Raw genomic sequence first — 18224 nt, 5'->3', positions numbered from 1 at the left:
GCTTTATAGCGAAGAAACGTATTAAAGGAAAGGAAAATGTATCTTCTCCGAGTAGGTCTGCAGCAAGGAGGCATTCCCGCATGTGTTTGGAGTCTGTTCTCATGATTGTTCGAGAATACTATGTTATTTTGTGGAATTCCAGCACGCAGCCGTCGTTAATAAACGCAGCGCTTTGAATATGACGTACATTTCGTCGAGGCTTCTGAAAAGTTCTTGGGATGGAAACGCTTGCTGGTTAGCTCCGCCCTTTCAGCCCCGCCCCCAAATCAACATATATACATGTATATATATATATATATATATATATATATATATATATATATTATATATATATATATATATATATATATATAATATATATTGACGAACTATCGCTAAAACATGCGATATCTCATGTAGTCGTAAAGCTGGAGGAAGGAATGAAAGGAGTTCAACTCCTTTCATTCCTTACCTCCACGCTTTACGGATATATATATATTATATATATATATATATATATATTATATAAGATATATATATATATATATATATATATATTATATATATATAGATATTTATATATATTTATATATATATATATATTTATAACATTAATATTATTTATATATATTAATATTATATATATTATATTATATATATATTATAATATAATATCTATATTATATATTATAAATAATATATATATATAATTATATATATATATGTATATATATATATATATATATTTATATATATTATATATAATATATATTTATATATCTATATATAATATTATATATATAGATATATATATATTATATATATATATATTATATATATATTATTTAAAATATACTAGTATATAATATATATATTATATATATATATATAGTATATATATATATATATATATGTGTGTGTGTGTGTGTGTGTGTGCATGTATACAAATTTATATATATAAATACATGTAATAGAATTACATATGAAATAGGTCAATGAGGAAAAAACTCTCAAAATTATCGAGTCCACAGGGATGTGTGCAAATACCGATTCATCATGTTTCTTGGAAACAAACGTCTCATCAGTTCCGTGGGTCAACGCGACCGTCCGAACTCCCATGAGAATCTAGATCAAGCCTTGAAACATTATCCTTTCTCATGACCCCAAAAGTCATGTATGTATGTTAATTTGTACACTCTCACTTTTTCTTAAGATCAAATTGAGAACTCTGTTACATTCTACTCCTATCTCTCATCTACTCAAGAATCCTTCAGAAGAGCTCCTATTTCTAAGATGTGCCTCGACTTGTAGATAGTTAAGAGAATATATGTCTGTTTTATACTTCGATGTGTTTTGAATTACACCTTCAAGCAACCAACCATGAACGGAGGCGAGAATTCAACTCGAGTCCTCTACTAGCCCAGCCAACGTAGAGAGACCTTACAGACCTTACAGACCTTACATCTTGTTCGGGTTGCCCCAGGTCCCTCAGTGTGAGGCACCTCTAATGTCTACCAGAGAGTTGCTAGTACATCTTCCGGTATATTTTGCATCTTCCAATCTTGGATGGTCTGAGATGCAGTTTAGATATTTGTCGAGCTTATTCTTAAACACATCTACGCTCACTCCTGATATATTCCTCAGATGAGCTGGCAACGCATTGAATAGACGCTGCATTATCGATGCTGGTGCGTAGTGGATTAATGTCCTGTGTGCTTTCCTTATTTTTCCTGGTATAGTTTTGGGCACTATTAATCTACCTCTGCTTGCTCTTTCTGATATTTTTAGTTCCATGATATTTTCTGCTATTCCTTCTATCTGTTTCCATGCCTGAATTATCATGTAGCGTTCTCTTCTCCTTTCTAGACTATATAATTTTAAGAATTGTAGTCTTTCCCAGTAGTCTAGGTCCTTAACTTCTTCTATTCTAGCTGTAAAGGACCTTTGTACACTCTCTATTTGTGCAATATCCTTTTGATAGTGTGGGTACCATATCATATTGCAATATTCAAGTGGACTACGAACATATGTTTTATAAAGCATAATCATGTGTTCAGCTTTTCTTGTTTTGAAGTGCCGTAACAACATTCCCATTTTTGCTTTACATTTTGCCAACAGAGTTGCTATTTAATCATTGCATAACATGTTCCTATTCATCATCACACCAAGGTCTTTAACTGCTTCCTTATTTGTGATGGTCTCATTATTAGGTCCCTTATATGCATATAGCTTTCTTTCTCTGTCTCCATAATTTATTGATTCAAATTTATCAGAGTTAAATACCATCCTATTTACCTCTGCCCAATCATATACTTTGTTAAGGTCTCTTTGTAGAGCGTTCCTATCTTCATCACAAGAAATTTCTCTACTTATTCTTGTGTTATCTGCGAAACTACTCACTACCGAATCCTTCACATTATTGTCTATGTCTTCAATCATAATAACAAACAGTATTGCAGCTAACACCGTACCTTGCGGCACACCGGATATTACCTTGACTTCATCCGATTTCTCGTCGTTTGCAATAACTATCTGTTTTCTGTTGTGTAAAAATTCTTTTAACCATCTTCCTACTTTATCCACGATATTGTGTTTTCTAATTTTCTTCGCTAATATATTATGGTCTACTTTATCAAAAGCTTTTGCAAAGTCTAAATAAACCACATCTGTTTCATTTCCGCTTTTCATATTTTTGAATATGTTCTCACGGTGGACTAACAGTTGGGTTTGTGTACTTTTTCCGGGTACGAAACCATGTTGTCCTTTATTAAACAAATTATTTTTTATTAAATGTTTCATAATATTTTTCTTCATTACCCTTTCATACACTTTCATAATATGTGATGTTAGACTCACAGGCCTATAATTACTTGCCTCTAGTCTTGATCCACTTTTGAAAGTAGGGGTAATATATGCTAATTTGTGCTCATCATAAATCTTGCCTGTATCTACACTTTGTCTTAATAATATTGCAAGTGGCTTTGCGATAGAATGAACTACTTTCTTTAACAAAATAGCAGGAATTCCATCAGGCCCTGCAGCAGCTCCATTTTTAATTTCATTAATAGCCTGCACAATATCAGCTTCATTAATATCTATGTCAGCTAAATATTCACTATTTTCATCCCTTACTTCTATATCATTATCTTCATTATCTATTCTAGGGGTGAATTCTCTCTTATATCGTTCTGCCAGTATGTTGCATATTTCCTTTTTTTCATTCGTTAATCTCCCTTCAATTCTCAGAGGGCCTATTTCTATTCTTCTTTTATTCATCTTCTTCGCATATGAGTATAATAGTTTGGGGTTTTGCTTGATATTTAATAGGGTTTTTTCTTCCAAGTCCCGTTTTTCATTTTCTTTTGATTGTATAATCTTTTGTTCTGCATTTTCTATCTTACTTTTTAGTTCTATAACTTTCCATGCATTTTTTTCTTTTGCAAGACCTTTTTTCCACTTTCTGATTTTCTGGAACAAGATCCTTCTGTCTCTTGGTATGCATGAATGATGTTTACTTTTCTTCTTCGGTATATATTTTTCCACTATTTTCTCCAATATTTTATATATTATCTCCGTATTTACCCTTATGTCATCACTTACGAAAATGTTATCCCAATCTTTGTTTAATTCTTCATTAATTTCTGACCATTTTATATTTTTACTGTAGAAGTTGTATTTTCCATATCCTTCCCACTTTTTCATTTCTTGCTTATCTCTATTTTCACTTGCTTTGGAATGAACTGTTAATTCTATGACATTATGGTCTGAAATATTTGCATTATAAACTATTATTTCTTTAACATAATTCATCTCGTTCACAAATACTAGGTCTAAAGTATTTTCCTTTCTTGTTGGCAGGTGATTTATTTGTTGAATGTTGTATTCTAGTAGCATATCTAATAGCTTTTCAAATTGCCTCTTATCTTCTGCACTACTATTACTCTCTTTTTTATATGTATAAGTACAACCACAATCTCCTATTCGTTCTTTCCATTCTACGAAAGGAAAGTTGAAGTCACCAGATAGGAGAATAGTCCAGTCCTTGTGATTTCTACATATATCATCCAATTTTTCAATTATTAAGTCAAACTCTTTAGTATTAGGAGGTCTATATATTACTATGTTCATCAATTTTTCAGATTCAAATTCTACCGCTATTAGTTCACATTCTGAGTTACTATATTTCTCATATATTTTTCCTTGTTTTTTGTCTTTCCCATATATTGCGGTTCCCCCTTGATTCCTATTTTTTCTATCTGATCTATAAGTTTGGAACCCTTTTATTTGATCATCATTCCCAGTCTCTTGGGAATACCAGGTTTCACTTATATTCATTATATCTATTTTCTTTTCATTTTGGGTTAGTTCTTCTAAGTACTCTATTTTTCTTTTTGAGTTACTCGTAACTAAACCCTGCGCATTCATCACTATGATGGTTTGCGTGTTTTCTCCTTCATTTAATACTGGTAGTAATAAGGATTTTCCCATGTCTCTTTCCTGTTCTGGTATGTTGTTCTTTTTTTCATTTCCAGAAATTCTGACATTAAAAAATCCAACTTTTCCATAATATTTGATCTTCCTCATCATAATTATTCATTTTGTGTCTGAATCTGCAATTTTCTCCGTTTCTGCAATATCCTCTTGCATAATAAATACAGTTATTATCTCTTGAGTATAATTTCGGAGCTGATGCTTTGAAATTTTTTGCTGACACCTCTGCACATCTCATTGGTGGTTTGCTTTTCTCTTTTACCTGATATTCTTGATTTCTCTCTTTATTTGTTTCTTTCTTATTTTGGATTTTATTACTTGGTTGGTTATTTATTTGATTATGATTCATGGCTACAGGGTGCATATATTTGCATTTTTTGTCGAACTTACATCCTTTTCCTTCTTTTAGTTTTTCTTACATATTTTTTGGATGCAGATCTCTGCAATCATCCCATATCCATCTAAGTATGCACATTTACCATATATTTCATAGTTTTGACATATCTTAGGATGTTTGTAGTAACATCTTTCTCCAAATCTGCAATTCCCTCTTTTCAAAAGGTTGCAGATTTTGTCTTTCTTGTCTATTTTTTTCCTCTTTCCCGTCATTGTATAGATCTGGGTAGAGCCTCTTCGGGATTTGCTTTTCTGTTGTCATATCGTAATTTATTTCTTCGTAGGTATGCTGCTTTATTGCCTCATATGTAGTATCAATGAGTATCTCTGCATCCATACTTTTATCTTGTTCTTTGTTTTCCTTATTTTTTTCTGTCATTTCATTTTTGTTTACTTCTCTTCCGTTCCTCTTCTTCTTCTTCTTCTTCTTCTCTTCCTCTTCTTCTTATCCTCAACTATTTGTACATTCAATCTTGATTTAATAACATTGTCTATCCATGATAGACATGTTGAACAAAAAATTCTTGTATCTTTTCTCAAATCTTGTATTACCTCAGCACACTGTGGATGGGTCGGAATGTTGCATGCAGCACATTTTCTGATTAGGTTTTGTGGATTGACTATGCTATACCAAACCTTACACAGTTTGCATGCTTTTGGCATTCTTTTTCCTAATGCATCAATTAGGATATTCACAAGATTCACCTTATTCATTTTCTTTGTCGGAATATGTTGGTTTATGTATATTTTCTTTATGAGTCTCTTGACCACTTGGATTTTATTTGGAACTTCTTCAATTATTTTCAAGATGTTTTCATTAGATTTGTTCCAGTTTGAAGGATTATATCCTTCTAATATATCTATGAATGCTTTTGTATCTTTTTGGTTAGGACTGTTGCTGATTTCATAGATGAGAAATGCCAGTTCCCTTCCTGCTACCTCATCGTATTGCGAATCTGCTAAACACGCCAAATTACGCCACCTCTTCCCGCAGTTGGAACTTACTGCCATCTTGTTCTGATTTATAGTATTACACTTGATAAACTAACTTAGAAGACGCTTTATCCTACTATTTTCACACTAATCTTATCACCGATAGTTCACGAACACTTCTAGATATTTCTCAAATTCTAGTCGTATGTTAAACTTGTGATATCTGTTGATTAATCTGACTTCACGCGGGTACGTCTCACCAAGCAAGATGGCTACTTACGAGAGAGAGAGAGAGAGAGAGAGAGAGAGAGAGAGAGAGAGAGAGAGAGGCTGAATATGCGCCTCGCATACCAACTGCTATTCACGACTGTGAATCCTAAATAACTCTGTGGCAGACCGCTTTCCTGTACATCGTAGAAAGCTGGTCCAAGTCACAATATATATATATATATATATATATATATATATATATATATATATATATATATATATATATATATATATATATATATATATATACAGGACTCTGAGGAATTAAAAAGGATCAGATCATCAGAGAAGAGAAAGAGAGAAGGAACAGAAGTAAGAGAAGAAGGAAGAGACGAAGAATAAGAGAGGAAGAAGACACACGAGGGAGATTGGGAACGGAAACAAGAAAGTCAAGTTCGTAGTTCGTAGACGGAGAGAGAGAGAGAGAGAGAGAGAGAGAGAGAGAGAGAGAGATAGAGAGAGAGAGAAGTCCGAACGAAGAGTAAACCCTTTCCGTGAAGCAGCGTCCTGTAAGTGGTTCTGAGAAGTAACCCGCCCTTAAAGTTTCAAGACTATGTCATTCCTTACTGCACCACGAAGATAAGAAGCGCATCTGACGTTTTTACCGTTTCCTTGTGAAGCCATCGATGCAAGCACCGATCTCAACAGCTGTAAAACTGGCCAGCAAGTATTTTATTGCTGCACTGTTCCCCTTTTTCACATATAGTCAGATTTAATTTTGTTATGCAAATAGGAAAATCCATTCTGCATTTATCTTTATGAATAAACTTGTGAATAAACTTGTTCGGTTTGAGCTTCTTCCTACATTCGTATCCCGTGTTTCAATAGTTGGTGTTGAATCCTTCTTTATATATATATATATATATATATATATATATATATATATATATATATATATATATATATATATATATATATATATATATATATATATATATATATATATATATATATATATATATATATATATATATATATATATATATATATATATATATATATATATATAAAGAAGGATTCAACACCAACTATATATAATATATATATATATATATATATATATATATATATATATATATATATATATATATATATATATATATATATATATATATATATATATATATATATATATATATATATATATATATATATATATATATATAGTTCGGTGGGGGAGAGCTCCATTATTTCATCCAAAGGCATTTTATATCTGCTCATCACCGTAGGATAAAGACTGGTAAAATCAACGTACAGCATATATGATCGTTGGTCACCAGCTTTAAATTGTGGGTTTAACTCAAGGTTGTTCGCTATGGCATAACTTTTGACTAGACTGCAGAAACTGCCTCTGATGTTGTTAGCGATCAGTTGGTAAGTTTCTCCATCGGAAATCAGTGGGAGGCACATTTGTGAAGTGTGGAGAAAAGCATCTATTGAGATGGAGGTAGAAGTTAAATAGCAAACTGGGTTCAGTCCAAACTGTGTATAAGCATCCTTCCTCCAAGCTAAGTAAACATCACCCAATAATCCCACGTCCAGGAGAAAATATAAAACGGTGTAATCATATCAGTCACAGGGTATGCTTTCCCCTGTCAGTGAGGAGTTGAAAACACTTTGAGAGGGATGCCGGGTTTTTTCAACACTCTGAAGCCCGTGACATAGTCGTAAGGGTAGTACTGTTTACCTGTGCTCAAAACTAGTTTGATACACTTGTTTACCTGTGCTCAAAACTAGTTTGATACACTTGTCTGGATATTTAGATAACATCTGGTGTGTGATTTCCAAAGCTCCTTTCTGCTTGATGTGACTTAACACGAGACTGGAAAGAGATCCTCTGATCATGTGGGCACTGTCCATCAATCTGATGTTGCCAGTTTTAAGCAAATAAAATGTACCTCCATCATGTTTCAAGAATTCAAAGTTATGTTTGGCGGCCGCTTCTTTCAAAATGAGTGCTGCATCATAAGACAAATTGTGTACTAACACTGGTAAGGCTCTGTCTGCATATTTCAATTTAAAATTGCACTTCTTGCATAATGCACAAACATAGTTGTCTGTCGGTATGTAGTGCGCATGATGCTGCACTTTGATAGTATTATCGGTGAACTTTAATGGTGCAACTTTTGCAGTGTGTAGCTTGTTCAAACTTGCGGGTTATTTCAGAGGTCATGCTTATTTTGTGTGCCACTATCGTCTCACGTATAATGGCTCAGTCTTCGGCTATTTTTACCAGAAAATCGTCGACACAACGTTCACCTACACCTACTCTGTGCATACAGTATTCATCGCTTCTGCTGTCGACAACTGCGTAGCAATATGCACATGCTTTCTGCTTTGACACAATTCTCTGGTCTTTCATCCACGTCAGGTTGTCTGTTGTACACTTTAAAATCTAAGAAGGCGATGTGTGAGGCTTTATTCAGTGCTTTCGCTTTTTCAAACTGTTTAAATTGGTCGAGCACTGGGCATAGAACTGTGGTTCGGGTTGAGCAACTTCGGGTGTGGGCATCGCAAATGGCAGTGGTATTAAACAAAGTTAGACAGTGATAACATATGCCACCTGTGTATTCTCTTCTCGTTGTCTTTACCCAATGGCGGAATGCCTTCACATAGGCGAACATATCTTTGATATGTGCGAGGTGGCCATCCGTGATTAGCAGTAGAGTGACCAGTTGGGGACATGACGTGTTACCCCCTTTTCTAGTGAGATGCACAGTCCATCGTTTTTTCCGATGCTTTCCCATGAACAGTTCACAGAATTTGTACACATAGATGTTAAGGTTGTTGTCTTTTTCCAATGTCTTGAAGGAGTCGCTGTTCATTGGCATCTCGGTGTTTCATTCTGATCTGATTTGACCGTATCCGGTTTTCACATCCCAGGTGAGGTTTTTACCTGGTGTGTTGTGCTTTTTCCTGAGTAGCACATACGCTTCTAGCACTGTAACGAAGCAGTTGTATCAGGATTTGATGTTGACTACTTTGTCACCGCCCCTGACTCCTGCAGAATACTCTTTAAAGTTTGATATGTTCACAATTTCTTGCCACGAGATGTTGATTTGTGCACTGTGTAGCAACATGATGCACCAACAAGAACCCTTGCTTAAGTTGAGCCTGTCTTCAAGGTTGCTTGCCACGTATTCCATAGCTTCATCTAGCGATTCGTGCACTGTGTCCACTAATATTAGCAAAGGTGGCGTATTAATGTCAAAAGAACCCGTTTCCCGGGTGGTACCACTGCCACCCACCATTCTCTGCCTGGTGATGATGATGCACAGGTATAACATGACAATTTATACTCCTCTCCCGGAGTGTTTGCAAGATGTCCTCGGCGAGCTGCGTTCTGTTAATTCTGAGCACTGTTGTCACGGCAATGTGCGTTCCTACTGCAGTTGAATAATTGATAGTACTCACAATTCGGTTGACCTCCTCTCCTTCCCTGTTAAGCAGCATCTGCTGTTTTTTGGTACCTCCTACTTGACAGCGACCTCCTGTTGGCAATGTTTCCCTTGCATTTTCCCCATTCGGTAGTGCTGTTACAGCGTTCACAGTAAAACCTGCAAAAAAATAGGAATAACAAGTCGAGAATGTAATCAAAATAAAATGGTTGTTTTATATGTAAATGCGGTGGTGACGTGCATTTTTTTCTTTTTACAGCGTGTCACATCTCGACAAACTTCTAAATAAAAAGAATTATGCTCACCATCCTGAGGAGTGACGCACCCTGCTGCACCTCCTGTTAAAGATTGTCCCGGGTTGGGTCTGTTTCCAACCCTGTTCACTCCTCTTCTTTCTACATTGACTGCAGAATCTGTAGTCCTCTGGCTAGTCCAAGCCTTCGGTGCCATATATATATACCACGGCAAAGGAATTTCAATGGAGCTGTCACCCATAGTTCCATTGCCACTGTTGCTGGTGGAATTACCCATTTCTGCTTGTGGAGATGTTGTGGAGTAGAGCAGCCTGTTGGCAAAATGAAGTGGGTCTTGCTGCTGTTCGAGTTAATATACCGGTGGTAGCAATCATAAATGTCTTTTCACATAGGGTCTCGGGGATTAACTCACGTCAGCGAAACCTGTGGAATTATCAGTGCATGTGTGTGCAGGTGGTAACAACCATCTTTTATCACCCTTGTATAAGGTTTCGCTAAAGCGGTATATAGTGTCGTGTGTGTGTATGTGCGTGTGTGTGTGTGTGTGTGTGTGTGGATGTCACTGGACATGGAAACGGATTATTGAGCTGTGATAGTCATGTCGTGTTGTGTGTCTCGTGTGAGTGTGCACCATCATGATATGACATGTTCTGTACCTGGCAGTGAGTCACAGAGAAATGGTGGGTTTGCTTATCAGCTAAGTCACAGGGAAAGGGTGACTGTTGTGGGTGTTTATCAGGTGCTTATCTGAATTTGGATGAAGTTTAGAAATCTTTTCGCATTCATACTATCACGAGATATGAGAAGTTGTGCACCTGATAGTGAGTGACAGTGAAATGGTGACTGTTGTGGGTACTTATCAGCTGCTTATCTGAATTTGAATGGAGATGTTAGGTTAGGTTAGGTTTGGTTAAGGGACTTAGAATTTTTTCACTCGGCACCTAACCTAGAATAGGTTAGGTTAGGTTGAGTTAGGTTAGGTTAAGGGGCTTAGAATTTTTGTTTTTCCCGTGGAGTTATACAGTATAATTTACTCTCTTCGCGAGTGATTTTTGGGTTCTTTTCTGAACTAAAGTGAAATATTTGATGGTTTTCCCGTGGAGTCGTTAATGGTCAATGTACGTGAGGTTAAAATAAAGGCAAGCTTATGGGGTTTATTCCTTGGCTTTCGGTTCCAGAATGGGGCTCCCTGTAGCAGATCACATATCCTGTTTGATTTACTGCTTCCCTGCAGATTATCGAGGAATTATCCCAGTTAATGGCATGGCCTGTCTTAAGCCAGTGATTCACAGTACCATTAAGGATATATATATATATATATATATATATATATATATATATATATATATATATATATATATATATGATATATATATATATATATGTATATATATATATATGAGATCCTCACGTGAAAATGAAAGAAGGAGGTACCAAGATTTTCAACTTTTATTCCAAAGTCATCTTCAGGGTACCCTGAAGATGACTTTGGAATAAAAGTCGAAAGTCTTGGTACCTCCTTCTTTCATTTTCACGTGAGGATCTCTTATATACTTCACTCACGGGACCATTGTGGAATTGCCATAGATATATATATATATATATATATATATATATATATATATATATATATATATATATATATATATATATATATATATATATATATATATATATATATATATATATATATATATATATATATACATATCCTTAATGGCATTGCAAATCACTGGCCATTAACCGGGATAATTCCTCGATAATCTGCAGGGTCAAAGATCACCGACAAAGGAATCTATTGGAGTCCATCTTTATCGAAAGGACGTCAATAGGGAACTTAAATCTCCACCCAGGATTATACATTGATCCTCTTTTCTTATCTCTTGTGCTTAAAGAACATGCCGCCCAGATTAATAAACTGTAACTCCGCCCCCTCTTTCTGTTTTTGTATATAAAGGCCTCTCAACTTCTTTTATATTCAGTGTGAACATGAAAATGTAGAATCTACTACGAAAGTACTTGTTCCAAGTCTCTCTTTCATTTAACTTTCTGCCGTGGATTTAAGGATATTCTCAAATACGTGTTCCTTCGTGCTACACTGTGATCGGCTAAATATAAAATAATTTAGTAAAAAAAAAAATCTTAGTAGGATAATTCATTACACACGTCCTCCCTTTAGAGCTTAAAAGCGACCATTATTTAAAAACGTCATTATTATAACTTGTTCCCTATGATGTGAGGAATTAAGTGCAGTTCTTCTTAATACAGAGAAGGAGACTTTTTCATCGGGTCATTGAGCAACAAAGTTGAGAGAAGCAGAAATACGATGAATTACAGTAAATTACATTTCTTGGAAACCCTAGATAAGGATATTCTTAAAAATGAGTGTTCAGAGTAATAAACCACAACCTACAGAAGCCTTCGCAACCACCCGTGATAAGACAAGATCCATATTAAACCTGCTCCCTAATCAGAGCGTCAACTCCTTTCGCGGAACGTCTCATTAAAGAAGAAGATCCCTTTACTGCTACTGGTGAAAAAGTCATTGGCGGACATCTTAACTCGTTCCTTAAGAGAGCCCTTTCAGAAATTCCTCCCGGATTCTTTCGAGCAAAGGTCTGAACCCTCGTCACAAGTCAATCGACTCTATAGCCATCATTTCGCTCCACGTTCTCTGCGGACAATTTGAAGGCGCTCTGTTTAGTTCTTTGAACTACTTCTCATGCTGTCAATCATGGAATGGGCTTCTCTTCATCCCTTTGCCTCGATTATTGTTTCTTTTTTTAAAACTAGGTCAGTCGGGTCCTCTCGAGTCTATAAAATGTTCGTTCCCCTTCACGAGTTCATTTTTGAGCCCGAATATGACGCCCTTTAACTTAAAGTCGACCTAATTTTGACTTAGGGTGCTTTAAATTAATCTTGTTACTTACATTTATTATTTCAAATTTTTTAAACCTTGAGAAAGTCCTCTTCCAGCAGCAGCTTCTGTTTACCTGTTGTTTGGCCAATTTCAATTCCTGCCTCAGAGACTTAGCAAGATTCTTTTGTTTAAGCTGTTCAAACTACCATCCTATTACTTCAACTTCTTTTACCACTTGAATACTCAGCCACAGATCAAGATGTAGTGTTTGATCTCGCCTAAGGGAGCTGTCTTTTGATCGCACTGAAGTTTGGTCATCTTTACAAGGCTTTTTAGATGTGTCAGTTGCTTCTTGACACCCGTTCGATATTCATCAGCCACAAACGTTCTCTCAAGGAAACTTCCCCCACTTAACTGAATAGCCCTTACTCCTTTCAATGTGCTGCTGTTGATAGAGTAACATACACCTCTTTCCCCTCCTCTATGGCGATTCTCTCTTATTCTTTCCTGTAACTATACAACATACACTACTTCGCTTTTTTGCTCATAATTCACAAACACCACCACACTTCCCCTACTCCCTCATGGGAGCTTAAAAATTCAGGCCTTTCTTTCATTTTTCCATAATACATCATCTTCTGACAGACTATTATGGTATGTGGTCTTTCTACGTTCAATTCCATTCCTTTTTCTACATTTTCCCTCCCGTTTCTTGTTTTCTTTACCACTTGGCTGGATTTGGGCATTATGCGATTGGTTGCACTAAAAACTATTATGCTATAAACATAATGAATGAATGATGTACATATTGTACATCTTCAAACTTATACTAGTTGGCTCTGTAGACTATCAATCTCTTGACTATATTGCACCCGATATTTTCTTAATTTCTTCTCTTTTATACCAACATTTTTCTTATTAATACATTTTTACTTGCCTCAACCAATGTCTGATGAACTTTCTGTTAATTCCCAGAGCTTCTCCTTAAGATTTGCTTCTTCTCTAAACCATCATATTTTGATAGCTCCTGCTCTGTGTCATGAAACTATTTCCTGTCATTTCCCTTAGGAGTTTTCGTACAATACATCTAATCAACGAAACAAAATTGAATTTTTGCTAAAGACCCTCAACTCAATTTATAACTTTACGGAAAGTTTATAATCTCACTTTTATAGAAGCCATTTAACAAACAAAGATACCTCAGCATAGCTGCCAATTTTTTTTACCTGATCCCATATCACTATACTATTTGTTTTTTTATCTTTTGTTGTTCAACGTATACTTGTTCCAATTAGTTGAAAAGGAAGCAAAGGGTATCTAAAATCTACACTAAAAAAGAATAGAAAAAAATAGTTGATGAAATAGATGAAGGACTAAGGGAAGCAGGACTAAAAAAAAATAAAAGGTCAATAAGAGCCGTTTGCTGCCAACTGTGACCTACGGGAAAAAATCATGAAAAATGGTTGTGCGACTGTGCTCAATTTCACGAGAGAAAAAAAAAAACATTTTTTTACATAGTATATATTTGGTCTCAATAAAAAAAATTATTTGGAGTTTTTCAGCTGAACTGCAATATATGAGTGTGTTTGTCTTCATATATATTTAAAAACTCTCGACAAAATTTCCTATGGGGTTGATTGTTGATCTTCCTTTAGTTGGCTTTTCTTAACTCATTAGGTATGGTTAAATTCTATCTATCTATCTATCTATCTATCTATTTATATATATATATACATACATATATATATATATATATATATATATATATATATATATATATATATATATATATATATATATATATATATATATATATATATGTTATGTAATGCGGAAATAAAGAAGCCCAATATACAACATGAAAAGGGAAAGAGATATGCCGCCATAAAGAAAATACAGATATCCAAATCAAAATATTAAAAATTATACTAAACAAATCTTTCAGCAGCTGTAAAAACCCCATCAAATAAATATTCTCATTATCTTGATAACTATTTAATACCGGGAAGGAGAGGAAAATGTTTTTAATAAAAGTTGTTATTAGTCTTACGTAGACTTGATTAAAATTATACCTTGTATATAACATTAATACTGTCCATTTCAGGGCCATGTCTACAAGATTTTCGTTGATAAAATCTTTACAAAGCATCGGATATGTATTGTATTTTGGAAATAGCTATTTGAAGCCACAGCCTAATTGGCAGATATATGCAGTCATGTATAATGTGCATAATTAAGGCACTTATCAGAGTGAACCAAAGAAATTCAAAGGGAAACTTAGCAGAATTTAGTAAGCCCCCAGATAGAGGCTAGTTGTGATGTAAACTATGACATCAGAGAGTAGACATCGCCGGCGACAAGATGATGGCAGCCGATCATACATATATCAAAGCCGCTTTATCCATGACTGCTGCTTCGCCTATGGCAAGCCTAGCAAATTGTCCTCGTGTCTGCAAGACTGCTTTTGTGTTGCGTGTTTTGCAGTATACAACAAAGAAAAGAATTGTATGTGTAAGACTTGGTGCATATTTCAAGTGAAAGGAAACGTGAATTGCGCCATGGAATTGTATTTAATATCCTCATTTGATGTCCATTCCCTTAAGAGACACGAATAATCGAAAACATGAGAGAGAGAGAGAGAGAGAGAGAGAGAGAGAGAGAGAGAGAGAGAGAGAGAGAGAGAGAGAGAGTAGGTGTTTGAGTGTGAAACAATATAAGAATTGCATATACTAATAATATTTCTAAAACTACCAACATCTGAGTCTTCATTCATAAAGTATATGGGCGGGTTGTTTAGTGTAGAACGTCATACTATAGTACCAATGAGTGGAAAGACCTTGAGTAATGAAGTTTTACTAGCCTTATCTACAAGCATGCTAGATTTAGCAAAGTTTCCCTTTAAATTTCTTTAATTTACTTTGATAAGTGTCCTAATTATCGACATTAGACATCACTGCATATTTTTTCCAATTAGGCTGTGGCTTCAAATAACTATTCCCAAAATACAATGCTTTGGTAATATTTTATCGACAAAAATCAATTAGACACGGTCCTGAAATGCACAGTAGGACATGACTAGAATTCGTTCTGTTGCATCACCCTGAATATACTTTCTCAGGTCAAATGTATCACGACATATCATCTGCACAACATGATGGCGCATCATCTTTTACACGATGCCATGTTTTATTAGTATTTTTTTGATGGAAGTTACCCGACGTTGAATGTGCAGCACTAATCTTTAATATGAGCATACACATACGTAGCTATACATGCCTTTTCATATGTATGTGCATATTTGTGTGTATATTATACATACATATATATGCACACACAAAAACAAACAATTCGTTCTACTTGTAATTAATGTTTTTCATAAATGTTAAATAAAAGGGAATCTTTTAGTTGATAATTAGTTTGCCATCCCATGGGCTCGAACCACGGAACAAGAATCAGAACTGCAGTGGTGCGACTCGAAGGACAATTGCAGTTTAATGCTTGTGTGTGTGTGTGTGTGTATATGATATATGATATATGATATATATATATATAATATATATATATATATATATATATTATATATAATATTATAAAATCTTCCAGCCATGAACCCTACAAGCGCAAAATCTCCAGGACACCTAACCCAACGCATCATCTTACTCCAATTATTACTGCAAAATTCGGGAGTAAATCCGCGCATCGTCCAGCATCCCGGGACTTCCAAGTAAAATCATCCAATCGCGAATTTCTGTCCAGTAACTCTGTTAACAAACCATTCTCAAACAGCACGTGGACAACTTCGAAGTGATCACTAAATATAAAAGAAAAAAAAAATTCCTGGTATTGTGAATCGTTGAGCTGTTTAGGGATGACGTCTCCCTCAGTTCGGGAGGGGAAACGGATCGCATAAATCAAGAGACGAAGTGAGATACCAGCTGCGCTGCCTGGCAGATTCAACTCCGATGATAGACTGGTCTGACACATCTCTCCCAAGAAGAAAAGACAGAGTCCAACTCGAAGGCTTTAGCAATCAATCAGAGGTTTGAACACAAGACATTTTTATCATTGATCTTTTGTGTCTGATTTTGATTAACACGCACGTATCCAAATTTCACAAAGGTCGACTTTCTAGAAGCTATATACACATCATTTGAAGTCATGTGATGATGAAATATAGGTTTTTAAACGAGAACACTAAGTAAATACAACTTTATATGTAAATAAATTACATGCATCCATATACATACATATAATCATACATAGAGATTTACATTATATATATATATATATATATATATATATATATATATATATTATATATAGAGATATATATATATATATAGTATATATATCTATATATAGATATATATATATAATATATATATATATATATATATATATATATATAAATTATATATATATATATATATATATATATATATATATATTATATATATATAATATATATATATATATATATATATATATATATATATATATATATATAATATATATATTATATATATAATTATATAGTATATATATATATATATATATATATATATATATATATATATATAATATATATATATATATATTATATATGGATATCTATATATATATATATATATATATATAATATATATATATATATATATATATATATATATATATATAAAATTATTATATTATATAATATACACGTATATATATATATATATATATATATATATATATATATATATATATATATATATATATTAATATATATATATTATATCTTATTACATTTAGAATTACACAGCACTGTCAGACTCTAACCGAAGTTATTTTCGGAGTTAGAAATCAAGTACCAAGCAAATCCCTGCCTTTACATAAAGGCATATCAGCGAAGATGCTCCGCCAGAGGGCAGTGTCAATCTCATCGCATACAGGCTCAATTCTAACTTGGAAACTAAAAGTAGTTATAGGTAGTACCTACATTACGTTTCAAAGTCTTGTTTTATAAACTCGGACTTTCATCGGTTACATATTGGTTTATCATGCTGTTAAAAATAGATTTGTTATATATATATATATATATATATATATATATATATATATATATATATATATATATATATATAGAATATATAACATTTTATAAATAGGTAGAATCTACTGGTCCCTTTTACCAGATACTATATATGTAATTGTAATAGCCATAATTTCCCTTTCACTTTCGAATTCATCTTGCTGTTTTGGAATCGCTTGCCACTACAAAGCCTTAAAATCCAAGTGCAAGAAGTATGAAGAAATTATGACGATTAGTAGCGGGAAACGAACCTAGGCTACCATAATCCCGACGAGGTCACGTCGTAAAAAACACAAAAGCTTAAAACTTTATTTATCACTTTCCGCATGCCACCGCCAGCAGACGAGAAAACAAAAGAACGAAAAACAATATTCTTTGGGGAGGTCATAATTACTTCTCGAAAAAGTGGTCCTCCAAAGCTCCATTTGGTCTTATTGGAAAAATTAATTAAAGTCCAGGGATAACCCTTTATTTTTTATTCACATCTATCTTCAGGCTCATCTAAAATTTTGAATATATATCCTGAAATGTGTCCTGTAAAGGTCATTTTATATTATTTACCTTTTCAT

Source organism: Macrobrachium nipponense, chromosome 3 (assembly GCF_015104395.2).
Source record: "Macrobrachium nipponense isolate FS-2020 chromosome 3, ASM1510439v2, whole genome shotgun sequence".
NCBI classification, from domain to species: domain Eukaryota; kingdom Metazoa; phylum Arthropoda; class Malacostraca; order Decapoda; family Palaemonidae; genus Macrobrachium; species Macrobrachium nipponense.
The sequence above is the reverse complement of the archived record's forward strand: the minus strand, read 5'-3'. Positions refer to the sequence as shown.